This window comes from Vulpes vulpes, chromosome 13 (assembly GCF_048418805.1).
Source record: "Vulpes vulpes isolate BD-2025 chromosome 13, VulVul3, whole genome shotgun sequence".
NCBI lineage: Eukaryota > Metazoa > Chordata > Mammalia > Carnivora > Canidae > Vulpes > Vulpes vulpes.
Genome location: NC_132792.1, coordinates 40,538,458 through 40,557,936, shown reverse-complemented (window position 1 = coordinate 40,557,936; position 19,479 = coordinate 40,538,458). Strand labels below are relative to the sequence as shown.

The following is a 19,479-nucleotide window of genomic DNA, read 5'->3' as shown; positions in this document are numbered from 1 at the left end:
CCGCTGAACTACCTAGGCATCCCATTTTATGACTTTTATCACAAATATAGATTCATATATCACCATCATCACAATTTTCACCACAGTGGAACACCCTCATGCTGCCCCTTTAAAGATATTATTTATTTATATGACAGGGGGATTGAGAGAGAGAGAGAGAGAGAGACAGCACACAAGCAGGGGGAGTAGCAGGCAGAGAAAGAGGGAGAAGTAGGCTCCATGCTGAGTGGGGAGCCTGATTCGGGACTCGATCCCAGGACCCTGGGATCATGACCTGAACCAAAGGCAGACATGATAGCCACCACCTCCTTGCACCTTGTCTTAACTCTGGACAACCACTGATCTCTTCTCTCTCTATATAATTTTCTCCTTTGGGGAATTTTATGCAGCTCGCAACCCTTTAAGATTGGCTTTAATTCACTCAGTATAATGCCTTTAAGATCCATTCACATTGTTATGTACATCAATCATTGATTTAGAGAGTTCTTTATATATTCCAGATACAAGTCCTTTATTTGATATGCAATATGCAAATACTTTCACCACCAAGTTTTAGCTGTTATTGCCATATTTTTTGTTTCTAAAAGTTCTATGTGGTTCAGTTTTCAAGGTCTGCCTCAGTTTTTTTTTCAGAGACTCTTGTACTTTTTCCTTAAGACCTTTTTAAAAATATATATTTAATCCTTTAACTTCTTTCTAAAAATTATTTCTATTCAAGAATTATAGCATTTAAAGTTCTAAGTCTACCTTCTGTACTGTACACATTACTTCTGGTGACTCATTTTTATAGTGTTGTTTCCGCATATGTTTTACAGTTTTATTTTTTTTTTAATTTTTTTTTTAATTTTTATTTATTTATGATAGGCACACAGTGAGAGAGAGAGAGAGAGAGAGAGAGAGAGGCAGAGACACAGGCAGAGGGAGAAGCAGGCTCCATGCACCGGGAGCCTGACGTGGGATTCGATCCTGGGTCTCCAGGATCGCGCCCTGGGCCAAAGGCAGGCGCTAAACCGCTGCGCCACCCAGGGATCCCTGTTTTACAGTTTTAGATTATGAACTTGCCTTCATAGGAATTGAATCTCTGGAAATCCCTACAGAGCCCTTGCTAAGGGGACGTTCTTCAAGAGAGGCTTTGCATTTGCTTTTGTAAGTTACTCCAGGAGCATCACTAGCTAAATGTTACTTTTTATTCTAGTATCTGAATTTGGAGTTTCCTAGATCTTGCCCCTGGCATGAATTTGAACATCAGATAGTTATGTAGCTATAAATCCTCAGGGATATTATCTTTTCTTTTTAAAAACCTCTACCCAAAACTAATGGATGTTTTTTTTAATATTTTTAAATTCGGCACAGCTTCATCCTGGCTTCTTGTTATCGTTTGAATTCCAATTTCCTGTCTCTAGGGCTTTAAGGCTGTATCTCCTGTTCCTACACAGGGATTAGTATCCAAACCCCTTCCCGGCAGCAGCTGAAGCTTCAGGTCTCATGTTGACCTCACTGATTTTAATTTCCCTCATTACTTTTGGTAACTGGTGATTTCTTTTACTTTATTGTAAGCTCACATCTTCACTTAAAAATGGATTTCACTTGAAAATAGCATATTTATAAATAGTTGTTCCGATTTATCCAATGTTCCTTGTGTTTAACGATGGAAGAGTTTTCAAACTATCTAGATGAGTATTTTCTCCATTAGCTTCTCATAACAAATTTTACAAAACCATCTACTGACCCTGTTAGTTTAACGATGATAGTATCTCTGGTGGAGATGCAAAGCTCTACATGACCTTGGAAACGCACATTGTTTGAGAGTGCACTTATGAGGTTCTAGCTCTCTCATCTGCAAGAAGTCTCCTTCAGCAAAACTCCCAGTGCTAATCATGTCTACCTCGTGCTGTAGTTCAGTTTCTTCAAAGTACTCACACAATCTTATTTATTTATTTTGTTCTTAAGATATATTTATTACAAATCTCTTCCTGCTGGAATGTAAGTTCATGAGGTTGACCATCAGGTCAGTGCATAGGGATAGAAAATAAGTTACCCATCTAAGCAGTCACCAAGATACTGGTGATGTGGACACATGCAGGGTGACAGGTGACCAGAGATGCATGAATGGAATGCAACTTCAAGGAAGAAAATAGAAATTTAGTAAAATAGTATCCTGTTTAAAAAGAGAATAAACATATGAAAAACGAAAAAGCGATTGCATAGACTTTAGAAAAAGTGTCTGAGAGCAAGAATTTGGCAGTGTTTCTCTAGCTCTGGCCAAGGTTAAGGAGATTTGGTCTGGGGCATAAAAATTATTTCCCACACCGCCTGGGGCCTGAATAAAAATGCCATTGGGAGCCTCCCTTTGATCTGATTTCACAAATCAATAGCAGGCAACCATCTGATTAAGTGTCCGGTGCTCTGCCTGTGTTCTGCATAGGAAATGTGGGCATTTTGATCTCTGAGAAGGACTCTCCCTCCTTGTAATTAGTGAGCTGACATACATAAGTTTCCTACAAACTTCGTAAGCAGATCAGTTATGATCAACCTGCTTCAAACCCAAGTTCAATGTCTGTCAAGTTGAAGATCACACTGAAGCTTGGTTAGGGCACCAAACCAGCCTCTAAGACCTGTGCTTCCCCAGAGCTCATCCCTGGCCTGGCAATATCAGATGACCCAGGGAGCTTTTTAAAAATATTGATTCCTGGGGGGCACCTCAGGGTGGCTCAGTTGGTTAAGCATCTGCCTTGGCTCAAGTCATGATCCCATGGTCCTAGGATCCAGCCCGGCATCAGGCTCCCTGCTCAGTGGGGAGCCTGCTTCTCCTCTTCCACTCCTCCTACTTGTACTCTCCATCTCTCTGTCAAATAAATAAATAAAATATTTTTAAAAAATTAATTCCTGGTCTCCACCCCAGACTTTCTTGATTCAGAATGGGTATGAGGTAGGGAGAAGGAGGAGAGAATCTGTGTTTTCAACAAGCTCTTCTGATTCTTATGCAGCAGACTTGGGAAACACTGCCCTAGATCATTTTCCTTTTCATCCCCTTTTAACTGGAATATACATCTTTTTTTTTTTTTTCATTCCCTGCCCCAAAATAACGACTCTGATTGCAGAGGACTTAATTGAGTTTAATGCAATCTCCAGTACTGTAGGCTTAATCATCCCACAGGTAATTGCATTTTATAATAAGAGCTTCTTAGTGCAAACAAATCTCTGCAGCATTAGGGCCTTCTCATTCTTTGGAGCAAGGAGGAAGGTCAAGCTCAGGTCTAATGCTCTTTCACGCACCCTTCTGCAACCCTGTCTCGCGTCTCCTTCCTGTTCACCCGAGGCACAGAAATGAATATTGCAAGGTGCTGTCTGCAGCTGTGGGACACTGGCTGTCCCTGTGCATGGTTTCAGTTGACCCTTGAGGACTTCCTAGGAGACACAGTGTTTTACTCAGAATCCCCTGCCTCTTCCAGCTACTCTTTCTGCAGGAAGCATCCACTTTTACTTGTGGGCCTTGGAGTGCTATGACTCAGGATTCCTGCTATTTGAGTGGGGGGCAGGGGAGAAGGGATTTTGATACCTGAATTTCTGCTAACTATTATTCAAGTAGGAAAAGAGAAAGGGAATTAAAGGGATGGAGGGGGCAGCCCCGGTGGCTCAGCGGTTTAGCGCCACCTTCAGCCCAGGGCCTGATCCTGGAGACCTGGGATCGAGTCTCACGTCGGGCTCCGTCGGGCTCCGTCGGGCTCCATCGGGCTCCGTCGGGCTCCGTCGGGCTCCGTCGGGCTCCGTCGGGCTCCGTCGGGCTCCCTGCACGGAGCCTGCTCCTGTCTCTGCTGTTTGGTCTCTCTATCTCTTTCTCTGTGTCTCTCTGTGTCTCATTAATAAATAAATAAAATCTTTTTTAAAAAATAAAGGGATGGAAGTACCGGCCAAGCAATTAAGTCTTCATAAGCAAGAAACAGTTGATACTCTTCTTAGAATGGCTGCTTTAGAGAACACTTTTCTCCAAATTAACCTCTTCCTGGAATTCTCTGATAGGCTTTAATTCCACCTTGAAATAAGGAAAGTAGAAAGACAAAGAGAAGATGGGTTACTGACAATCCAAAGGAACCAAATGTATGGCATAAAATCTCTTTCCCCAAGATCAGTGTTAGGATTAGAAAGTACAATTCTCAGCGTTGAATTTCATTATCATTTAAATTTGAGGTTTGTCCAGTGACTCTAGAGAAGAATCCTTCTTTCCCTCTCTCAGCATTTGGTGGTTTCTGGCATTTCTTGCCTTGTACACAGCACTCCAATCCCTGCCCCTGTCTTCACGTGGCCTTCTCTCCTTGTCTCTATGTCACAAATGTCCCTGTCCTTTCTCTTATAGACACCACCAGTCATTGGATTTAGAGCCCACCCTGTAAATCTAGGACAATCCATCTCATCTTTTTTTTTTTCCATTTTTCCTTAGAAATTTTATTCTCCAAATCACACTATTTAAAGCTTCTTATAAAACATTAAGCACGAGTAATCCAGAGAAAGAAAAGCTAATACATATATATATATATTTATGACAAAAGCAGAAGCATTACAAATATCAATTTTAAATAGAATGTATCAAGGAAATAAACGATTTTTAAACACCTTTCAGTTCAAAAGAAAATATACCTTTCAAAAATGAAAGAAAAAATAAATTTGAGGTTTGTAGCGATCCCTGGGCTGCAAAGAATCCAATTCCATTCAGTCTATTCTTTTTTTTTTTTCTCAGTCCATTCTTTGATTTTATTCAACCAATATTTATTGTCTGTCGAATTTGTGCAAAGCATTTTTTTTTTGCAGCAGGTCCACACTTATTTATTTATTTATTTATTTATTTATTTTTACATATTTTTTTTAATTGGAGTTCAATTTGCCAACATATAGCATAACACCCAGTGCTCATTTTTTTGATGATGAAGCCCGCAGCTTTCCCAAAGCTAGGGCTAGCTTGAAAATGTATCTCTTCAGTGGGAGAGTGAAGCATAGGAACTTACCTGACCACTCACATCAGCTCAAGTCACATGTACCTGATGGCCCACTTGATGTGCCCACTTGATGCGTCGGGCATCCAAGACGCACTCCGGGCTCGCGGTGCGTCACTGCTACATACTCTCTCTCTTTGCCTCTGAGCAAAGGTGCAGAAGTCACTATGCAGTGGGTTGTGGAAGCAGTAGGATTCCTTCACAGAGAAACTTGCATTGCCACTGAAAATGGGGGGGGGGGGGTCACGATCGTCTTACACAGGCTTTTGCCTGCCAAGTGTTTGCAACTGAGCAGGTTTATCCATAGAAGGGCCATCTTACGGGAAGTTAGCAACATATCTGTCAACTATCCTCTGCTGAGCTGGCACTTCCAAGGCAGACCAATCATCTTGCCACTAATGTGTTCAGGTTGGGCACCAATTACTTTCTAAAACATTGAGAGTTTAAAAGTCCCATTAAAGAGAGTGTGGGGCTAGTTGTTAGTGAAGAATTGAAACTGCTATTTTTCTTTTCCTCGTAACTCCAAAAGCATCATAAGCAAATGCGTAATGATCCATCACCTGACATTGCATTGGACATATTGCAAATCTGCATATTTATGTATCTGTTGACACAAAGTGAACAAACTTTTCAGAATCCCTAAAGGGATTCTAAAAAGAGTTGTATTGGAGCCCAAGTTAGGGCAGGTGCCTGGGAAATACAATCCACACAAAGAACAGAGGGACATCTGGTATTGGGTTGTACACATTTTTTACATAAAAGTTACAAATTATCAAACAAAGAACATTTCAGAAAGTTGTCAACCTTAAGTTTCTAGTATGTGTGGGTGTATGACTTTGATCTTGTGGGAACCTCTTACCTTTTGTGTTCAGAATGGCCCCTTTTTGTTATTTTCTTTAACAAAGCATATGTACAACGTGTGCTCAGGGCAGAACCAGAGCCTGTGCTTTGAGGTTTTGCCAAGTCATTCTGACCTTGGTAGATGTGAAAGTATAGCTTCGCTGGGAGCCTGGGAGCAGAGCCCTCCGACATGAAAAGTTGAAACATCCTTTATCAGACCTATATCTATTTGGAAATGGCCTTCAAGATCCAACGTGTCTCAGTCTGGCAGATACATGAAAGAAGAGTATCTACCGAGATTTTACAAGTGCAAAGGACTATGAGCAATACATGTAAAAGTGATATTCAAACGTGGGGCATCCGTGTGACCAGGAGACGCGTCACACCAATCCCATACTGGTGGACGCAGGTTCAGGTGGATGGGCACCAGGTGGTGAAATGTGTGGAGATCGAGTTGGGAAAATGAGATGTTGTGGGTGCACCAAAGTGGTCTCCTTGGAAAGAACAGGCTGTGAGTTGGGTGGAGCCTAATAAGAATATGTCTTGGCAAAACGCTAAGCCGAGGCTGTTTCAAACAAGAAGTGAGTGTAGAGGAAGATGAAGGGATGGGCGACCAGCGTGTTAAGTGAAGGTGTTACTGGAATATTAGGAACTGGAGAAAATTGCATTTATTGGGTCTCCTCTGAGGGAAAGAACTATGTATGCTTGGAAGAAATATTCTGATAAGCTACTTGGGGTAGGAGGGAAAGATCAAGGGCCTTGTCAGCATGTTTATGTTCAAGAAACAATATCTAGTCTTTAAACTTCCTGTTAGCCGCAGGGCCTTTATTCTGCTGATTGAGTGTGGCCTCTAGTGGTCCCCTTCTTTGTTCTTTATACCCATCCAACCCCATTCCAGAGCTCAGCCACCCTACATAAATGTTGAACAAATGTCTAGATGTTGGTGTGAATATGAGAGCCTGTCCAGAATGCCACGTGTCTCAACCTGGCCAAGGTCAGGAAGCTCAGAGAGTCTGTGGGAAGTGAAAGGATTGCTTGAGGCAGAGAGAACCGAACACGGTGAAGGGAGAGATGCATGGGCATCATGGCTTCCCAGAGAGCACAGTACTTGCCATCAGAACACCTGGGCTCCAGGTGAGCTCTGTCACGAACTATCCACAGAATCTTAAATAAGGGGATGACTTTGTATTCATCTTCATGTCATTGGGGGTTAGAAGAGTGAGTGCTGCAGGGTCTGGAGACACATAAATATTTGTTGACTATCTGAGCAAATGAATGAATAAATGAATGACACCTCTGACATTCATTTTTTTTTAACTGCAAAATAGAGGTAAATAAAACTTCTCACATTAGGGTTCTTTCTTCTGTAGATTGAAGGAGAGAATGCATATGTAAGTGCTGTGGAAACCAGAAAGGATCCTCTAAACATCAATGATTTTATAGGCAATCTAGTTATCTAGTAGGTCAAGGGCTGTAAAGTCTGCCCATTGTCACTATTGAAGGGTATCGAAGTTGATAGGGATTCTAGAGCTTTGAAACCCCTGCTTTGAAGTCAGAGTGACAAGGACACTTGCCCTGCATCCCCAAAGCTGGGGAACACTGAGTCTATGTCCGGGAGGATCCTATAGTTCAGTCTACCTCCTGCAAGTCTTTCTCTTTAACTCCTCACACAGAACACTTCACTTCTGACACATCTGGACACCACATGAGTGGGGTCTTCTCCATACCACGCAACTCCCCACGGCACCAATTATCTCAATTCTGACCCTATCTACCTGGAGATAGTGTCAGATCCTGCAGCCTAAGGGCTCAGTCCCCAAAAGATTGTCCCCCTCTCTGCCACCGATTCAGATACCAATCTCAAGTCCAGATTGTCACCTGTGCTTCTGACCAATTGGCTGCAAATGAGACATTCCCATGAGCCCTCATCAGGTTCAGCTCATTTGCTGGAGCAGCTCACAGAACTTAGAGAAACACTTATATTCACCAGTTGATTAAAGGGTATGATAAAGGATACAGAGGAACAGCCAGATGGGGAGATACATAAAGGGCAGTCTGGGAGCTCCTGTTCCTATGCAGTTGGGGTATGTCACTCCCCCAGTATGTGGTTCACCAATCTAGAAGCTCTCCAAACCCCAGACCAGTTGAATTTTTATGGAGGCTTCATCGCATGGGCAAGATCAACCATTACCACCACCTTCGGGCCCTCTTCCCTCTAGAAACAATGGAGGGTGGAGCTGAACATTCCCAGCTTCTAATCATGGCTTGGTCCTTCTGGTGACCCGCCCCCATTCAGGAAGTCAGCCCAAGTCACCCAAGAGCACAAAGCACTCCTGCCACCCAGGAAATTACAGGAGTTTCAGGAGCTCTGTGTCAGAGACCAAGGGTAGAGGCCAAATATTAGAACAAGAGATGCTCCTAGAGTTTTTATCACTGAGGAGATTACCAAGGTTTAGGAACTCTATTATCTCTCAACCTGAAACCATGTTCAATATTTTAGTAGTTCAAAAAAAATATTTTAGTAGTTCATGCAGAATGGGAAAACAGGGATGCGATAATGTATTTTTAATAAAGCTACTTACATACAAATTTGAAGAATACCCTCTTTTTTTCTGAGATTATGTTCTTCCTTATTTTGGTGTCAAAATAGGCTTTCGAAAATGAGATTATGGGGATACGTGGGTGGCTCGGTTGGTTAAGCTTCTGGCTTCAGCTCAGGGCATGATCTCGTGGTCCAAGATCAGGCCCCACATGGAGCCCAGTGCTCAGCCCTACATCTACTTCTCCCTCTCCCTCTGCCCCCCACCCCAGCTCATTCTCCTCTTTCGTTAATAAATAAATAAAATCTTTTTAAAAATTAGATTCTGGCTGTAGTAGATACTTACTCTGAATGTCTTTATCTAGCAAATAATGAGATGGACATTCTATGTCACTGCCTCCATATTTCATTCATTTCAGTCCCTGAAACTTTATTCATGTATAAAACCCTTACGTTAAAAAACAAAAACAAAAACAAAAAAAACAAAAAAACAAAACAAAAAAAAAAACCTTACATTCAGCAACTACTACCCAAAGAGAGTTCTGGAAAGACACACAGGAACTTGGAGTTCTTGCCTCAGTGCCATTTTCTGGTCCTTTAACCCATGAAAATCTGGCAGTCATAGAGTTAAAAATCCTATGGGTAAAAATAAACCCTGTAAAACTTTTTTGGAATGTTGTCCTAATGAGTAGGATCCAAAAAAAAAAAAAAAAAAAAAAAGGTTTTTTTCGTTGAGGCTTTGACATCTCTTATTAACAAAATAAATGACTAAGAAGTAAATGCTTCAGCCAAATGGAAGCAGTAGCTGAAATATGAATAGATAAAATTATTTATGACCATTTCCACGTGGGTATAATTGCCTGGGCAAAATGAGATGCCTGTTTTAACTGGACTGCTCTGGCATTTTTCACTTCTCTGCCTTTTCCAAGATTACCTTTTAAAGACTGGTTTCAACCAGCTTGGGTAGGTTTTGACCAGATTGGTATCAAATTATATTTTGACTTTGATATCTGAGTCAATCCACAAATCAAGAGTGAAGCATAAAAGAGGCCATTAAGAATCTGCAGATAGAGTTACCTTTTATTGTTTATAACCATTTTCAATTAAATTGAGTACGTGGGTAGAAGTTATACAAGCGTTTGTTTGCCTCGTCCTCCAATCATTTTTAGAGCATCCTATTATTTCCAGCTCTTATGCCTCCTAACTCCCCTTTATGGTGGCTTGTCTCTTCGTGTGGTTTGCAATCTTTGATTATGAGCTCATCCCTAGAAAAGTGGGGTTTTTTCCCCCTCCTGAGAGGTTGTGTGAACAAGTGGTTGTGAATTCTCTTTACGGAGCAATTTGACATTTTCATCCACCGAAGCCCTAGAGTTTTCAATGTTCCTATACCGCTTCTCAATTTAATTTCTCAGTTTGGGGTTCTGGTGCCACACAGATAGTATAGATTTGGACTAAGATGTGTGTGCATGCAGACGTCATTTTCCATTTTCCTTAATTGACTTTTTGCCTACTTGAAACCCCAGAGAGACAGCAATCTCCGGACTGTCCTAGGCTGCCTTGTGGATTTTCACCTGTTATTTTTCTATGCCCTCTTGTCACCACTGAGCTACCATTTATTGAGAGCTTACTGTGTGCCAGAGCTTCTGCAGCACCATTCTGCAAGGACCTCTCTACTCTATCCACTGGGCCAACGTCAGTGGGTTCCACCCATTTCTTGCATCTCTCCTTATCACTACCTGAAGGGCACGCTTACTTTAGGCAATTACAGCACAGCGATTTGCTGAGAGTAGCTGAACATGCATTTTGGAATTATATATGCAGCCTAACAGTCCTCTTATTTACAGACACTACATGTAATGACTAATGTCCACTTATTTCTCACCAGGATTCAGGGGAAACTGGAAGTCACTGAAACCGGGTGTCATACTCTTTGAGTTCAGATAGTCCTTTTTGTTGTTGTTATTCCTAGTCTATCTGGGGCCCTAGTTCCCTGATCCATGCTCTTCCATCTAGATCCACTTCAGATCAATCATTTTAGCATCAGAGCATCTATATGTAATTTGCAGAGTTTTTTTTTTTCATTGTAATTGCTCAAAATTGAGGTACAAGAGTATAGAGTAATTTTCCCAAACTTCTCATTCCTCTTCTCTGTCCTCGCCTCTGTACATGGAATTTCCTCTGCTGGGGAGCCCACCTTAATTTCTGTCTGACAGGCTCTTATATGCCTTTCTCCAGACTGAGTTCAAGTGCAGCCTCCTCTGTGATGCCTGCCCCTGGCCTCCCAGCTAATCCATTCTTCCTCCAATGCTCCCAAAGCACCTTCTGGATAATCATGACCAATTATTTGCACTTATGTTTATTCCTCCCTTCAGATAAGAGCCCCCTGAAAAGAAGGGAGCATGTTTATCTTTTTTTTTTTTTCCCTTCCGGTCTTTAGCAAGCAATAGTTCCTGGCACATAACAGGTGGCAGAGAAATGATTGGGGAGCGAATGAATAAAGATTAAAGGCTTTTTATTTCATCATTTCTTTTTTAAAAAAATATTTCATTTATTTATTGGAGAGAGAGAGCAAGCGCACAAGCAGGGCGGGGAGGGGCAGAGAGAGCGGGACAAGCAGAATCCCCACTGAGCAGGGAGCCCAGCGTGGGGCTCAACCCAGGACCCTGAGATCATGACCCAAGCTGAAGGCAGATGCTTAACTGACTGAGCCATCCTGGTGCCCTTCATCAGCTGTATTTCTGTTCTTGATATATTTCCATCCTTTTTCTGCTATTACACAAATACGTGTAATGTGGGAAATACCAAGGATATGTCTACTTTACCATGTCATCACTAATAAGAATTTCCGCATAATGTCTGTGAATGCCTCGTACAAAACTACCTTCTGAAACTGTGGTGGAGAGGGTTTAATAGAATTTATCCATCTGGCCAAAAGTCCCAGTTTGGCTGTTTTAGTCTTAGGCTCAGGACTCTTGAGTAAACTCATGAGAACTTACCTGATGTCAGCCGAAGGCCGGAGCAGCCCAATCGGAATCCTCGGACAAAAAAGGCACTAAGCTATAAAAGGAGTTACAGTAAACTTAGGAAAAATTAATCATTTCTACTCATCAAATGATACCGTTAAGAAAAGGAAAAGATAAGCCACACACTGAGAGAAATATTCACAATACATCTATCTGATAAAAGACCTGTATCCAGATAATTTGAAGAATTACTGGGGTGCCGGGTTGGCTCAGTCGGTGGAGTGCATGACTCTTGACCTGGGGGTCATGAATTTGAGCCCCACGTTGAGTGTAGAGATTACTTAAATATAAAAATATTTTAAATCGGGCAGCCCCGGTGGCGCAGCGGTTTAGTGCCGCCTACAGCCCAGGGCGTGATCCTGGAGACCTTGGATCGAGTCCCACGTCAGGCTCTCTGCATGGAGCCTGCTTCTCCCTCTGCCTGTATCTCTGCCTCTCTCTCTCTCTCTCTCTGCATCTCTATGATTAAATAAATAAATAAATAAATCTTTAAAAAAATTTTTTAAAATCTTTAACAGTAAATAATTCCTATAATTCAGTAATAAAAAGGTACGCAACCCAATAAAAATGGGCAAAAGACTTGGCAGGCACTTCACAGGGGAAGATAGAAAAAAAGGCAATAAGTACATGAAAAATGATTGAGTTCATTAAACGAATTCAAATTACAACCGCAATGACTTCACACCCATAAGAATGGCTGAAATGAAAACAAATAAAACTGCTAATTCTAAATGTTGGCAAGAACGTGGAGCAAAGAACTGGAACTCGTGCACGGCTGGCACAGACATTTTGGAAACTTATTTGTCAATTTCTTATAAATTTAGATGCTTGTATTGTGACCCAGAAATTCCACTCCTGGGTGTTTACCCGGGATAAATAAAAGCAAAGGCCTATAAAGCTAGTTGTTTCTGGAAGCTTTATTCATTATAGCTCCAACTGACAACACCCAAGTGTCCATCAATAAGAGAGGAGCTAAATTGTGGTACGTCCATTCAAGGGGCTAGTACTTGGCAGTAAGAAAAGAACAGGCTGCCGACACGTGCCACGTGAATGATTCTCAAAAACATTATTTTGACTGAAAGAAGCCAATCACAAAAGAGTACGTTCTATGTGACGCTATCTACGTGAAAATCTGATTTAGGCAACACGAATTTATGGTAATCAAAATCAGAATAACTATCGGTGGCAGGTTTGGGCTGAGGAAGGGTATGAGGAACCTCTCTGGAGTGGCGACAGTATTCCATATCTCCATCAGGCTGGTGGCTACACAGGGGTATTTATCTGTCAAAACTCAGAACTGCACTCTTAAAAACTTACTTTGAAAAAGAGTTTTAATTCAAAGAAAGGGATAGAACGGCGGTAGCACCTGAGATACCGTGTTCAGTTTTGGACACATCTTACAAACGATAAATCAAATTATGGGCAACCGGGATGAAGGGTCTGGAAGCCATGATGCAGTAAGAAAGACCAAGGAATGGGGTCGGGGCCGACTAGAGAGAGGACAGAGAAGGAGTGCTGTCCCACCTCGTCCTCGGAAGGACAGCTGTGTGGTAGAAAGCCTGTGTTACTCATGGAGTCTCTAGGGGGCATAACCAGAACCATTTGGGGTGAGAATTACAAAGAGGAAAATTTTTCTAGACCCCAGGACATGAGGTTGCCGAGCAAAGCAAAACTTGGGCAGTCACCGGAAGGCTGCTACGGAGCCTGGACAAGAGGTGGTGCAGGCCTGGAGCGCATGTGCTATGGGGTCAGAGAAGAGGGGCAGGGGAGTGGGTTCGAGAAACAGCAGGAAGTCCAGCTGGCTCGTGATGCGCCTGTGGGATACACAAGGGCCAGCGGTGACCAGAGAGCGCCTCCCCCATTTTGCCAAAGCTGACGCCACGGATAGCGGTACGTGTGGCAGAATCTTAGGAAATTGTTTTCAGGACGTTGGCCCTTCAAATCAGGCCATTGTGTCTGACTAAGCAATTTTAACGGATTTCAAAGAAAATGTGACTGGGTCACGGAGTTACTGGGGACAAGCAACCAGAAGCCACACCACCCGCTTGCCCAGCCTTCCGAGGCCACAAGCCAGGCTGTCCCCGTTCAAGTGCCCCCTGCCTCCCTATTTCAATTTCCTGCACTTACCCGTCGGATGGGCTGCTTACTGCTTTATCGTGAGCGTTGTGTCGGCATCTCCCTCCTGGTCTTAGTGCCTGCGGCCTAGGTCCCCTCCTGGAGTCCCACGGTCACCAGATGATGCCCTATCCTGGTCTTAGTCCCTGTGGCCTAGGTCCCCTCCCGGAGTCCCATGGTCACTAGATGATGCCCTATCCTGGTCTTAGTCCCTGTGGCCTAGGTCCCCTCCCGGAGTCTCACGGTCACCAGACGATGCTCCCTCAACAGCAGAAGGTTGAGCGGCAGCTGGGGCCTGGGCTCACCTGCCTGGCTCACCTGTGCCGCGCCCTTCTCCTCCTCCCGGGAGGGGGGCGTTGGGCCGCCGGATGCCGCTGTGACCGCTTGCACACGGGCTGTGCTTGAGCCCCGGGGGCGTTAGGCCAGCCGCCCACCTGTGTGTGCGCACCTGCCCGGGGCCCTGGCCGCCTGGTTGGGGGGGGGCAGAGCCCTGGGGGCTAAGGCTGTGCCGCCTGAGCAGCCCTCGGCCCAGGGCGACCCCGGGTCCCGGGATCGAGTCCCGCCCCGCACTCCCCGCGGGGAGCCCGCTGCCCCCTCCCCAGGTGTCTGCCTCTCCCTGGGGGCCCCGTGAATACACAAATCACATCTTTAAAGTAAAATATGTAAAATAAAGATCCGTGGAGGATGGAGGCCGCCCGAAGCCACAGGCAGGCAGCGGGTCCGGTGCCGCCTCCTGGGGGCCGCGGCCAGGGGGGCGAGTGCCAGGCCGCCGGGCCCAGGTGGGGGCACGAGCCCAGCCGGTGGTGTTCCCGGCTCCCCAGGTGCGTGCGGCCGGTTTGCGCGGCTCATCGCGGAAGCGTCCTCGGGGAGCCTGGAAACTCAGAGACAGAAAAAAACAGGCCTCGGTAGCGCGGGCTCCGGTGGCGGGGGTGGGGGCGGGCGAGCCGGCTGGGTCCGGGGCCTGCTGCCAGCGCGGGAGTCACCCCACGGCGGCCCGCGGACCCACCCGGGGCCCCGAGAGCGCATCCCAGGGCGCGGGGGCGTTTCTAAACGGCGGGGGCCCCGAGCCTGCGTCGGGTGGGGGGGCCGCACCCCTGCGTCGGGGGGGGGGGGGGCGCACCCCTGCGTCGGGACGGGGGCCGCACCCCTGCGTCGGGGCGGGGTCCGCACTCCTGTGTCAGGACAGGGCCGCACCCCTGTGGGGGCTGCATCCCTGCATCACGGCAGGGGCTGCACCCCTGTGTCGGGGCAGGGCAGCCCGGCTCCAACCCGGGCCTGAAACACTAACTTGAAGCGACGCGTGGGACAGGCACGCACTACAAGACACGGTGGGACCTTTGACTTTGGTCCAGGAGCGGTGACCTCCAGGAGCACAGCTGGCCTTGCTCCGCGGGCGACACACGCTGCTCGGTCTGCGGCGGGAGCCTCCGGCTGCTGGGACCACAAGGCCCCATCCCCATGCCCACCCCATCTCCACCTTCAACCCCGACTCCCACCCTCACCCCCACCCCACCCCACCCTCAGTCTCACCTCTCCACCCCTGCTCCCACCCTCACCCTCCACCCCACCCCCACTTCACCTTCAGTCTCACCTCTCCAACCCCCACCCCCACCCTTACTCCCACCCCTACCCTCTCTCCAATCCCCCACCCTCACTCCACCCCTCCAATCCCACTCCCACACACCCCCCATCCCCAGCCCTCTGAGCCCCAGGCCCTCCCCGGTGGAGGTCACTGACAAGGGAGCCAGAAACAAGCAGAATTGCTGAGGTACCTGTTTCTGTCCATAAATCTGGCGGGAACCTTGCAGGCTGTGCTTTAATTACTGCCTTTCAGAATCCCAAGGTCAACAGGAACAACCCTTGGGGAGCTCGCCTGCTATTCTGATTTTTAACTCTGCTCTTCATCAATCTCACAAAGCATTTTAACTGGTGATGGCTTTCATAAGAAAGCTGAATTCGCATCTTGGGGTTTCATGCATATTTTAGCAATGTATGCAGCCAGGAAACTACAAGGAAGCATCTAGAAGTTTAGCGCCCAGAATCTAGGAAAAAAAAAAGAGTAGAAAGTGTTCCAAGGAAAACCAAGCTTTTAATTCTATGAACAAAGCTGCCCTTTCCATCTCCTGTCACGAAATATTGGGGTTCCCACAGCACCTAGCAGCTGCCGAGGCCAGCAGCACGCAGATGGAATCCTCCCCACACTTAGGACCCGTGTGTAAGGCCCCTCACAGACGGAAGAACTGAGGGTCCGGAGGAGAGCCTGGCGGGCAGCAGGCCAGGACCCAATCCTCGCCCCCTGACCTCCGCTAACTTCCTTGATCTCTCTTTGCTCAGTGCCCACATCCGTAGACCAGACCCAGGGAGATCCTAGTAACTAGGCCTCATGGTCGCAGAGAGGGAGCAAATGAGTTGGTATGTGTTCACCTGGGCCAGGAGCGTCCAGGAAGGGGCCCTTCCGCTCCCTCTGCTGTGACGAGTTTTAGACCCCGGGCTTCTGGGACTGAGCTGTCGGGGAGCCGTTGGTGAAAGAGAAGCGGCACAGCCAAGGCCTCCGACCATCCACAGAGCAGGCCATTCATGGCAGAGCCTCATCAAACTCAGTTTTTCTCTTTGCTAAAACGGTGATGAGAATAGTTTCAATATCACGGGCATGGGGATGTCATGAAGGTAAACTGAGGCCATAAGCACAGGGCCTGGCCCGTGATGTTCCGTGCTCCGTGTCAACTACTACTGTGATTACTGATAGACTGTTTCGTGTCTGTTATCATTTGTACTATTACTTATGCTTTAAAATCTATACTGATTTCCTTGCCATTCGATCCCTATCAAGGAGAGCGAAAAATTATCAGTGTTTAGTTTTGGTAAAAAGAGCTTAGAAGGATAATTATACTTCCATCATATCTATTTATCTTCCAGTTTTAGACTTGACCATTGACCTAACTGTGCCACGTACATTGCCATCCAAGTACTAAAGAGCAAAGCATCCTGGAGTGATACCGGGTGACCTGCGGACTCGACCTTTCTGTGCCTGTGTCTTCACTGATTAAACAAGAGGATTAAGCTAACATCTCCTTGAGCTCTGAGACCCTATGCTTGCAGGCTCTCTCTATGCACGGGTGTATGTGAACATGACCTTTCCATCGTGCTATTGCTATTATTTTAAACCATTTGGTGATTAGCTCAGTTAAAAACTTTTCTGTTTCCTATGAGAGAAGCCCAGAATTCTGCAGGAAGCTAATGGCAGAGACAGAACTGGGGAGCACGGACCTTGGCCTTCTGCAACCTTCTGCCGCTGGTTTAGCCCAGATACTACCCTACATGGGTCCCTACATGGGACCCTAACATCCTACTAAAGACGTCACCGGGCCTGAGGACACGCTGGAGGGCCGAGGGGCGAGATGTGCCCCCACCTTCCCGGCTCTCGAGGTTGCTTTCGTCATTCCTTGACTGAGATGTCTCTGTGTTCCTTTGGACGTGTTGTAAAAACAGCTCAAGATTTCTCTTCCTTTTCACACACACGTGATGGAAGCACAAAGGAGCTTGTAGCTGTAGGACTTGTAACGTCTTTAGTACCTTTAAGACGCTTACATTTGGAAGCTACAAGGTGTTTATCCCTGTGATTGACAGTCGGGCTTTCCCTTTACCACTTCTTGCTTAAATTTCCAGAAGCTTGCTGACGCTGTCTCACCTATAGGATATTAGCAAAGCCTGAAAACTTGACCAACTGCTTTTCAGATTTGAAGGAGTTTGGGGTAAAAACATGGAATTGGGCTAGGGAAACAAACAGATTCCTCAGAATCCATCTTATCCACGTTGGGGGAGGTGGTTTCTAGCCTACTCTTTTGGCAAAGCCATTTTAAATGAATTCGGGAAGGACCTGATGGACTGGAAGGGGCAGGTGCCACGCATGCCCTGGAAGACATTGTGGGCTCGCGTAAGCGTCATGGGAGTTTCTGCCAGCCTGGGGCTTGGCCGCTCTGCTTGGAGTCCCTGGGTGGGGGTTGGGGGTCACGTGAGCATCACCCTGCCTTCCTCTTGGGCTCAGGGAGGACTCTGAGCACACTTACTTCTTTTTCCTTATTTTATATAATAGCATATCCCAAAAAAGATGTAAGGACAATTGGCATTTTAGAAGATAATTTTAGGTGGTATGTGAATAAACACTTTTTATGAATAGTTACATGTTTTAAAATGTGTATTAGAAAGTGTTTAGCCATGGGGCACCTGGCTGGCTCCGTGATTCAGCATCTGCCTTTGGCTCAGGGCATGGCCCCGGGGTCCTGGGATCGAGTCCTGCATCGGGCTCCCCGCAGGGAGCCTGCTTCTCCCTCTGCCTGTGCCCCTGTCTCTTTCTCTGGATCTCTGAGGAATAAATAAAATCCTTTTTTTTTTTTTTTTTCAATTCAGCCTTTGAGGTTGGCTCTATTGTAATTCCCACTTTACAACTGAGAAAGCTCAGACACAGAGAGGTCGGGTGACATGCCCCCGGTTACCCAGCTGGACAGTGCCAGAGTTCAACCAATTCGAACTAGGCAGTTAGGCTACAGAGCCTGTTCCCTTAACCACTTTAGTCTCCTTGAATACGTATTTAAATAGAGAATTATTACAGTGTAATGGTGAGATATACAGCACCCTTATAATTTATTCATTTCTATTAGTTTTACGCAACAATTATTGATTATTGTTCATACATCAGTGGATCCGCTGAGGGTTGGCTGACCTCAGCTGAGCTCAGCCGGCAGCCCTGCTCCGTGTGAGGCGGCCCCTGACCCTCCACTTCTCCCCGTGGGAATCAAGGTTCCCAGTTTCTTGGGTGTCCTTCCACAGGAAGGTATTCTGTACATAAACAAGTAAAAAAGATCCCCCTCCCTTTTAACACAATTACGTACTTTGCACACTGTGCTGGGCTTTGAAGATTGATTCTAAAGGGGAGTTGATGCAAAACTGTGGGAGTTCCTCAAAAAATGACACACAGACCTCCCTAAGGATGCAACCACCCTACTTCCCTCCCTCATACCCTAAGGACATGAAATCAGCCTGTTGAGGCGACATCTGCACTCTTACATTGATCACAGCGTTGTTCACGGTAGTCAAGTTACAAAAAAATGCTAAATGTCCATTGATAAGTGAATGAATAGAGCACATACACAATTAGTCAGCCTTGAAAAACAAGGAAACCCTGTTATTTGTGACAACGCGGATGACCCTGGCAGACATGCTGAGTAAGATGAGCCAGGGGCGGAGAGACAAATACTGCACGGTCACGCTTCCACGTGGAATCTAAAACAGACTCATGGAGGGGCTCCTGGGAGGCTCAGTGGCTCCATCGTCCAAGTCTTGATTTCGGCTCAGGTCGTGATCTCAGGGCCATGGGAGGCAGCCCCGAGTCGGGCTCTGCACTCAGCACAGCCTGAGGATTCCCCTCTCCTTTGCCCTCTGCGCCCCCCACCCCACCCCCATTCTCTAAATAAATAAATAAATAATTTAAAAAATTAATGAACAAGTCAGACTCATGGAAACCGAGAGTAGAACAGGGACTGGAGTAGGGCATAGGGAGATCTTGGTCAAGGGGCACAAAATTGCAGTTAGAACCTAAGTAAGTCCTGGAGATCCGATGGACGTCGTATCGTGCATACACTGGGAATTTGCTAGAAATGTAGCTCTTAAGTGTCCTCACTGCACACACAGGCTGCAAGGAATTCTGATTCAGGTGTGAAATGGGGTCCTGAATGTGGATTTTTAAACATCCCTCCGTATGAGGAGTCTGTTTGCTGGATTAATCTGGGAATCATGACTTCCTCCCGACACAGCAACAGAGCCTCATGCTCCCCGATCACAAAGCCAGCCCCCAAACATGGGCACATATTAAAATCTATCTCATTAAAGAATTCTGGAAAAATGAAATGACAGGAGGGAGGGTGATGGGAGAGTGACTAGAAGCGAAGGAACCATCAGGCTGGCGCTGGGGCCTCCC

At 46.0% G+C, this 19,479-nt stretch overlaps 1 long non-coding RNA gene across 1 annotated transcript; it reads right to left on the bottom strand.

Annotated features, from left to right (window-relative positions):
• Positions 1-1,028: 1,028 nt before the first annotated feature.
• LOC112932101 (uncharacterized) lies at positions 1,029-14,923 on the bottom strand. The gene is made up of 4 exons (XR_003237424.2): positions 13,518-14,923; positions 11,364-11,424; positions 5,001-5,210; positions 1,029-4,033 (listed from the first exon to the last, which is right to left on the bottom strand). It is a non-coding gene; the product is annotated as an uncharacterized lncRNA (long non-coding RNA).
• Positions 14,924-19,479: the final 4,556 nt, after the last annotated feature.